Raw genomic sequence first — 7054 nt, 5'->3', positions numbered from 1 at the left:
CGGCGGACAACCACCAAACAACCCCAAAATTACACCATACAATCCCCTCCGTCTCCTCTTTCCAAATCCAAGACTAGTTTCCCTCGAACATCCCTAGAATCCTTTGAATCTTAGATCGAAGATCCGACCCTGAACCCTAACTTACCCAAGCACCCCCAAATTAACACCCTGAAGACACATCACTCCCCTCTTCCCTAATCCACGATCTGTTACCCTCGAATCAAACCAGAACTTGTCGAATAACGAATCTAAGTTTTAAACCTAAACCTGCAAAATCAAGATTTGTTGATACTTTAAGCTAATTTTGACTTTATCTGTGTGTTCTTGATAAGAACACACAGTTAAAGTCAAAATCTGGTTTAAAAATTGAAGATTCGAAGGTTTTCTTCAATTAATACTGACCGGTGAGTTTTCTTGTCATGCTTCTATGTTTATATTTTTTAGTATTATTCTGATGTTCGTCTTTCTCGTCTCTTTTTCTTTTTCTGGTCAATTTCAATTGAAATTCGATCAGTCCTCTAGTATAAATTATTTTTGTCCACTGTTTGTTTCTTTAGATTGATTTTGTGGATTCGTTTCGTATAATTGGTGTAAGCACGTGATTTTTTGCTCTGTATGAGAATTACTCCTAAAAATTCAAAATTAAAAGAGGTTATCCTTCGGGTACAATTTTGAGAATCTGCGTGACATTTTAATAATTGTTTTGTCCATGAATGCTCACCTTGCTATAGTTAAAAATACAAAAAAATACATGTTGCGTGCATTTAGGAATTACGGACACGTTTAGAAATTAATTAACCATAATTTGGTTAAAAGAAAATCAAAATATATGCATTTAAATTGTGTGATATTTGTTGTTAAGTATTAATTAATATTTGTGTGTTTAATTTTTGTTTTTAGGAATTTTTGTCTAAATTATAAGAGGAAAATATCGGATTTGGGCCAAAAAATTCAACTAAAATCAGGCCCAAACCAATTAAATTTGACCCAGTCCAAACCAGGTCTCCAGGCACCCCCCCCCCAAACGACGCCGTATAAGGCGTTTGATCTGAGCCGTTCAGTCACACTCATCCAACGGTCCCCACTCCCACCCATAACCCGATCTGTTTGCTCGGGTCAACCCAACCCTTCACTTAAACCAAACGACCCCGTTTCTATACCAAACGACCCCGTCCTGTCCCTCACCAGTGGATCTAAGCCGTTGAGATCATCTGATCTAACGGCCCAGATCAAATTTCCCCTTCCGTATATAAACCCTCCATCACACCCCACGCCCCCTATCCAAACCACACCCCTCTCACCTCCTGTTCATCGTCGTCTCTCAAGAGACGAACCCTTGCCAAACCCTAGCCGCCACCCTTCACCTTCACCGTAAAGCCGGCGGCAAGGACGCCGGTGACCACCCCCTTAACACCCCTGATGCACCTCACCACCCCAAACCCAAATCTGTTACCCCATTGCCTCGAATCAGCCCCCGCCCTCTCGAATCTTGATTTGAAGATTCGAGACCAAACCCAGATCTACACCAAACCACCCCAGATTCACACTGGATAACCCCCTGACCTCCCTCGTGACCAAACCAAGCTTGGTTTGGTCCGAATCTACCCACAAATCCTAAAATCCCAAATCTGAAGATTCAAACCCTAGAACACAAGAACCTGGGGAATACGGCCAGTTTCATGGGGGGTTTGGGGTCTAATAGACTTTAATCAAGGTTTTCTCGGTCGAGAACGCCCCGATTAAAGTTTGTTCGGCCTCAAATGGTCAAATCTAGTTCAGACCTGGTTCGTTCATTGTTGAGCATTCACAGTAAGTTTTCCTTTTCTTTGCTAGTTTTGTTTGAATATTGATTGAGTTTGTTAGCGTGTTTTGTTATGTTTGTTTGGTATTTCTGATATTTTTCTTTCAATTCCTTCCGTCTTTGTAAGGCCTTTTATTTGGTCGATTGTTCTTCTGTGTATGTTTGAATACGTTTTGCGATATACATGCTCGAGTTAATTAATGTCGTTGAATAGATAATTCATATAGATTCTCGGTGTTGTGCAAAGTTGTTGAAGGCAGTCGATTGCCCTGTTCGTGTTGTTTGATTGATCGACTGATTGTTTCATGTTATAATTAGTATAGTCGATCAGATAAACGTCGTCGATTAACTTTATAAGACTGAATGTTCAAATATGCTGATTCATACAACTTCACATGATTGAACGAACCTGTGTTGTTAATTGGATGTTTGACATTATCTGTGAATGTTAGTTTGTAACTGCATTGCAAACAACTAAAAGATTCAGTCTAGGGCAGCTGGAAATTGAACTCTCAGAAGTTCAAATTTCCTGCTATAGAAGCAGGGCAAGACAGTGATAACCAGGGGCTAACAGGGGTAATTTGGGTGTAAAAAAGAACATAAATGATTAGTTTAAGTGAGCTGACAAATAGGGTACTGAATTAGGATTAAACTAATGTAATAGTGGGGAACCAAACTTGGTAGCATGGGGCTGATTAAATAAAAGGACTGCCCATACCTTTGGGCAGAAACACACATGCTAGAAGGCTGTCAAATAGATGGGGCATGAGGAATACTTTTGATTAGTTTTTAAAAGAAGTTATGGGCAGGAAAGAAGTGAGGGGATCAAGGCAGCTTGGTGCTTGCCATTTTCTGCCTATAAATAGGTCTGTTTAGGACAAAGATAGGGGTTGAGAAAAACGGTTGGAAAAAAAATAGCTGAAGGTTCTGAAAAAGAAGAGTGTTAAGTTTTGCATTTTTAGGTTAAGCTTTACATCAAAGGGCCTGAACCTGTCTTTGCTCTTGAGTGTGTAACAAAAATCAGAAATCACTACCTCTCGTACTAGTCTGTGTACTGTTTAGCACTGCTGGATTCTCAGTTTGGTAGTGTCCAGTTCTTTGTTGGCTGAATATTGTTCCATCAGTTTACTCCGGGAATACTGTTTTGGTTTTAAGCAACTGTCGCAACTGGTTATTCTTATTGCTTTCTGTGGGCTGTTGCTGTTTGGTTTTCTGGAATCGCTGTTGGGTTTGTCTCTTAAATTGCTGTTGAGCTTTGGTCTGTTTTTCTTGGACTGTCTTTTTACGGGTTTGGGGCTGTTCGACTGAGTGTGCTGCTGTTTACCTGCTGTTGCTGTGTTGTTGTATACTACTCGGCTGATCATTCTCCTTCTTCTTTTGCTTTTCTATACCAGGTACACGACTAATACACTGTCAATGTAACTTGAAAGTTGAGCATGAATACAAAAGAGAAGAGTTGAAGATGTTTATTTCCATACATAGTCTGTATATTGAATATCATGTGATGTATAATAGTTTACATTTTTTCTTGGATACTGGAGGTAGCCCTCATACATAGGAAAATGTCAATGTATGGTAACTTGATATCATATTGTGTATAGGCTGGTGGATAAAAGGATTCATAGGGCAGTAGGTTATATCTTAGACTTTAGCTATGTTTGTGAGTTGCATATCCTTAATGCATGTTAAGTATGAAAACTATCCATTGTTAGTTAATTTCATTTCCTTTTCATAAACTGCCTCATTATAACTGGCAAACCATGCCTTTAGAGCAAATAGCACAAGTCTACATTTCTCAACCTCAGAAGGTTGAGCCCAAGTCGAACGAACCAAGCAGGCTTCCATCGGAAAAGCAGTGGCCCAGGCCCAGCTGATACTGTGTGGGCTGGGTTTGGGCCCATAATATTCGATAGGCTGCCTGTGTACGTGGCCATGTGTCTGATTTTGCGAAAGCATTCGGAATCCCTCTATAAATAACCTGCAAGCATGTAATTAAGTAGGATCATTTTTACTTTCATTAGTAGAGACAAACTTAATAGAAGAAATGTAGTCATTGTAGGTTTATCCTTTTAAATAAAATGAGACGAGTCTCGCCAAATAAAATGCACACATTGCGGGGCCCTCACAAAATGTATGCTTTAATTACTTAGAACTCGGGATTGGCCGTTTAGCAAAATTCCATGGCTTTACCCAGAAATAATAATACACTAATCGCTTTAGGCGCGTATTTTAATAATCTTACCTTCTTAAACTCGGGTGTGCATTTCATGCGACCCAAATCCAAATCCTAAAACATTGAATAAAAATATGTTCCGGATCGCGGGTGCATTTCATGTGACGCAATCCAAAGACATGTTTTAAACGATGTTCATATTCCTTTAAAAAATATAATAAAAGCGGTAAAGAGTTAAAATTGACACATCGGTTCATAATTGTATATAAAATAAGATAAATAAGCCGAATATGACAGTTGAGCGACCGTGCTAGAACCACGGAACTCGGGAATGCCTAACACCTTCTCCCGGGTTAACAGAATTCCTTATCCGGATTTCTGGTACGCAGACTGTAGTGTGGAGTCATTCTTTTCCTCGATTCGGGATTAAAATTGGTGACTTGGGACACCCTAAATCTCCCAAGTGGCGACTCTGAAAATAAATAAATAAATCCCGTTTCGATTGTCCTTTAATTGGAAAAAACTCCCTTGTACCCACGCGGGTGCGGAAAAAGGAGGTGTGACAATTGGGATATCAGTTTGTTTTAAGACTTTGAAATCGAATCTCGTTTAATCACTTAGTCAGAATAATTAGGATTAAGTTCAATAATTTGGTTTCACTTCTGGTTTAATTATGTTAATAAGAATTAATTAGTATAAGTTTAAAGTATTCACCTAATTAAGAAGCTTCTCAATAGTGGTAGGGTTAGAATTACACTAACTAAGTTAAGTGGACAATTAATAAATGAAAAGTTGAATTGATAGTGGTGAATGCACTAAGTTGAACAATTATTTATAGACACTAGGGGACTGAGTGCTGAATACTTTGAAAAAGTTTGAAAAAGGAGTGAGGAGGAAAAAAAGAGAACATTCTGAGAGGGATAGGCACTGAGTTCATATACAGGGCTGGTATTATGAAATACATACAAGAATAACTCTAAAAAAATACTGAGGAGAGGAAGATACTCTGGGAGACAGAGGGATAGAATCAGAAGTGAGGAAAAACTAAAACTACTGAAAATAAAACTGCTACTGTTCCATTGAACTTTTCTTTTATTTCTGAAGTTTTCAATTTTTTAAACACTTTCTGATTCATCTGAGTTTAGAATGGATGGAATTTGAGTTTGTAAAATCTTGGTTTGAAGTTCTGGCCAAGTTTTGTTGAGTATTGCACTTCATTTCTTAGTTTTAAAGCTGGTTTTCTTGGTTGTCTCTATTGCTGACCACTGTTCTTGCTACTGTTATGCTGTTGTCCTCTCATTTCTTGTGTTGTTTTTTTCCCGAATTTCAGGTACCTACTCCTGAACCCTTATCATGATGTTTGACTTGAAGTTGTAATGAAATCTGGGGTTTGATAGCTTCAACATGCTTGGAGTGGTTTAGTTTAATTTCATTCTGTGTAAACAGTATGGTTTTGACATTATTAATGTACTGTAGGTTCATTACAAAGAGTAGTCATTAGCTTGTTTTTGGCATAGAGTTAGTTTTTAGTTCTTGTTGTTATAGTTACTTTTGGACTGTTGGAAAGAAACTCGACGAAAACCTGTCAAGCAGACCCTTAGTAGGGTTTTGCTTTGAGCATATTAGCCTAGAGTGTGTTATACTTGATTTCTTGTTGCTTTGCTAGGTAGCTGTTAATTTCAAGTCATTAATAATGGAATTTAAAGTGAGGAAATGGGGCGTAGGAAAACATATGTCAACATATGCAAACTGAATACAAAAAATTGTGCTAGTGTGCAGTTTATTAATTTGATTGTGTATAGGGAAATGTAAATACAGCCTGGACAATTCAATTGACTTAATGTAGATATCTGTTGTTTGAACAACCAAGGATGTATCGACTTTAATGCCAAAGACCTGTAACTTTATTTGTGGTCTGATTTCATGATGGCCATTTGGGGCTTAATTATCATAGTTGGATCGATTTGGGATCATAGGGACTCGATCATGGTCAAATATTAATGCCCCCCTTTCCTTTGTTAGACTTGGACTCAACTTGGGCCCAAAGCTTGAAATCATTTGAAACGGAAAACGGTAGTCCTTGTCATATGTGTGTTTTCTCACTGATACCTCTGTTGGGCCCAAATTCATTCTACTGACTGGCCTAATTCGTGTTCTTATGTGATCAGGTTAATTTGAACTTTAACATTTAGGTAATTATAATTTTAGTAGCCTTTTAATTAAGTTAGCGCTTCTTTAGCATGTGAGGTGTGCCATAATGAATAATTACGCAATAGTTTATGGCTCTTTCGAGTTGATTTAGAAACTTGGTTAGAATAATTCGAGGTGCGCCATGCCAAACAAAAATGACAATTGTGTGGCCCTCATTTAATTAATCTTTTTAATCCTTTGAAATCGAGGTATTCCATTTAGTTGAATTACCATGGCCCTCGCAAAGTTGCAAATGCGTAGTTGCTTTAGGCGCGTCATTTTAATAATTTACCATCCTAAATTCGGGTGCGCATTTATGTGACCCAAATCTAAATCTCAACAATGTTAAAATATGTCGGAGACCGCGGGTGCATTTATGTGACGTGGTTCAAAACGTGTTTTAATGACGTTGCAATATTCCTAAAATGAATAAAAGCGGTTAAGTTAAAATTTGCACATGGGTTTATAATTGTTCTAAAATCAGATAAATAGGCCAAATATAACAGTTGAGCGACCGTGCTAGAACCACGGAAATCGGGAATGCCTAACACCTTCTCCCGGGTTAACAGAATTCCTTACCCGGATTTCTGGTTCGCGGACTGTAATACAGAGTCAACCTTTTCCTCGATTCGGAATTTGAACCGGTGACTTAAGACACCATAAATCTCCCAAGTGGCGACTTGGAATCTTTAAATAAATAAATCTCATTTTGATTGTCCTTTAATTGGAAAAACTCCCTTATACATCCCTTCTTGGGGGGTGTAGGAAAAAAGAGGTGTGACAATCACCTCTGGAGGTTTAGATTTTGAAAAATGGGAGGATGAATGAAAAATCCCGTCCAAAATCATTTTTGAACAGTTGCAGGTATCACATTTGCGATCGGGGGTTCG

Source organism: Nicotiana tabacum, chromosome 8, assembly GCF_000715075.1.
Source record: "Nicotiana tabacum cultivar K326 chromosome 8, ASM71507v2, whole genome shotgun sequence".
NCBI lineage: Eukaryota > Viridiplantae > Streptophyta > Magnoliopsida > Solanales > Solanaceae > Nicotiana > Nicotiana tabacum.
This window is presented reverse-complemented; position numbering follows the sequence as displayed.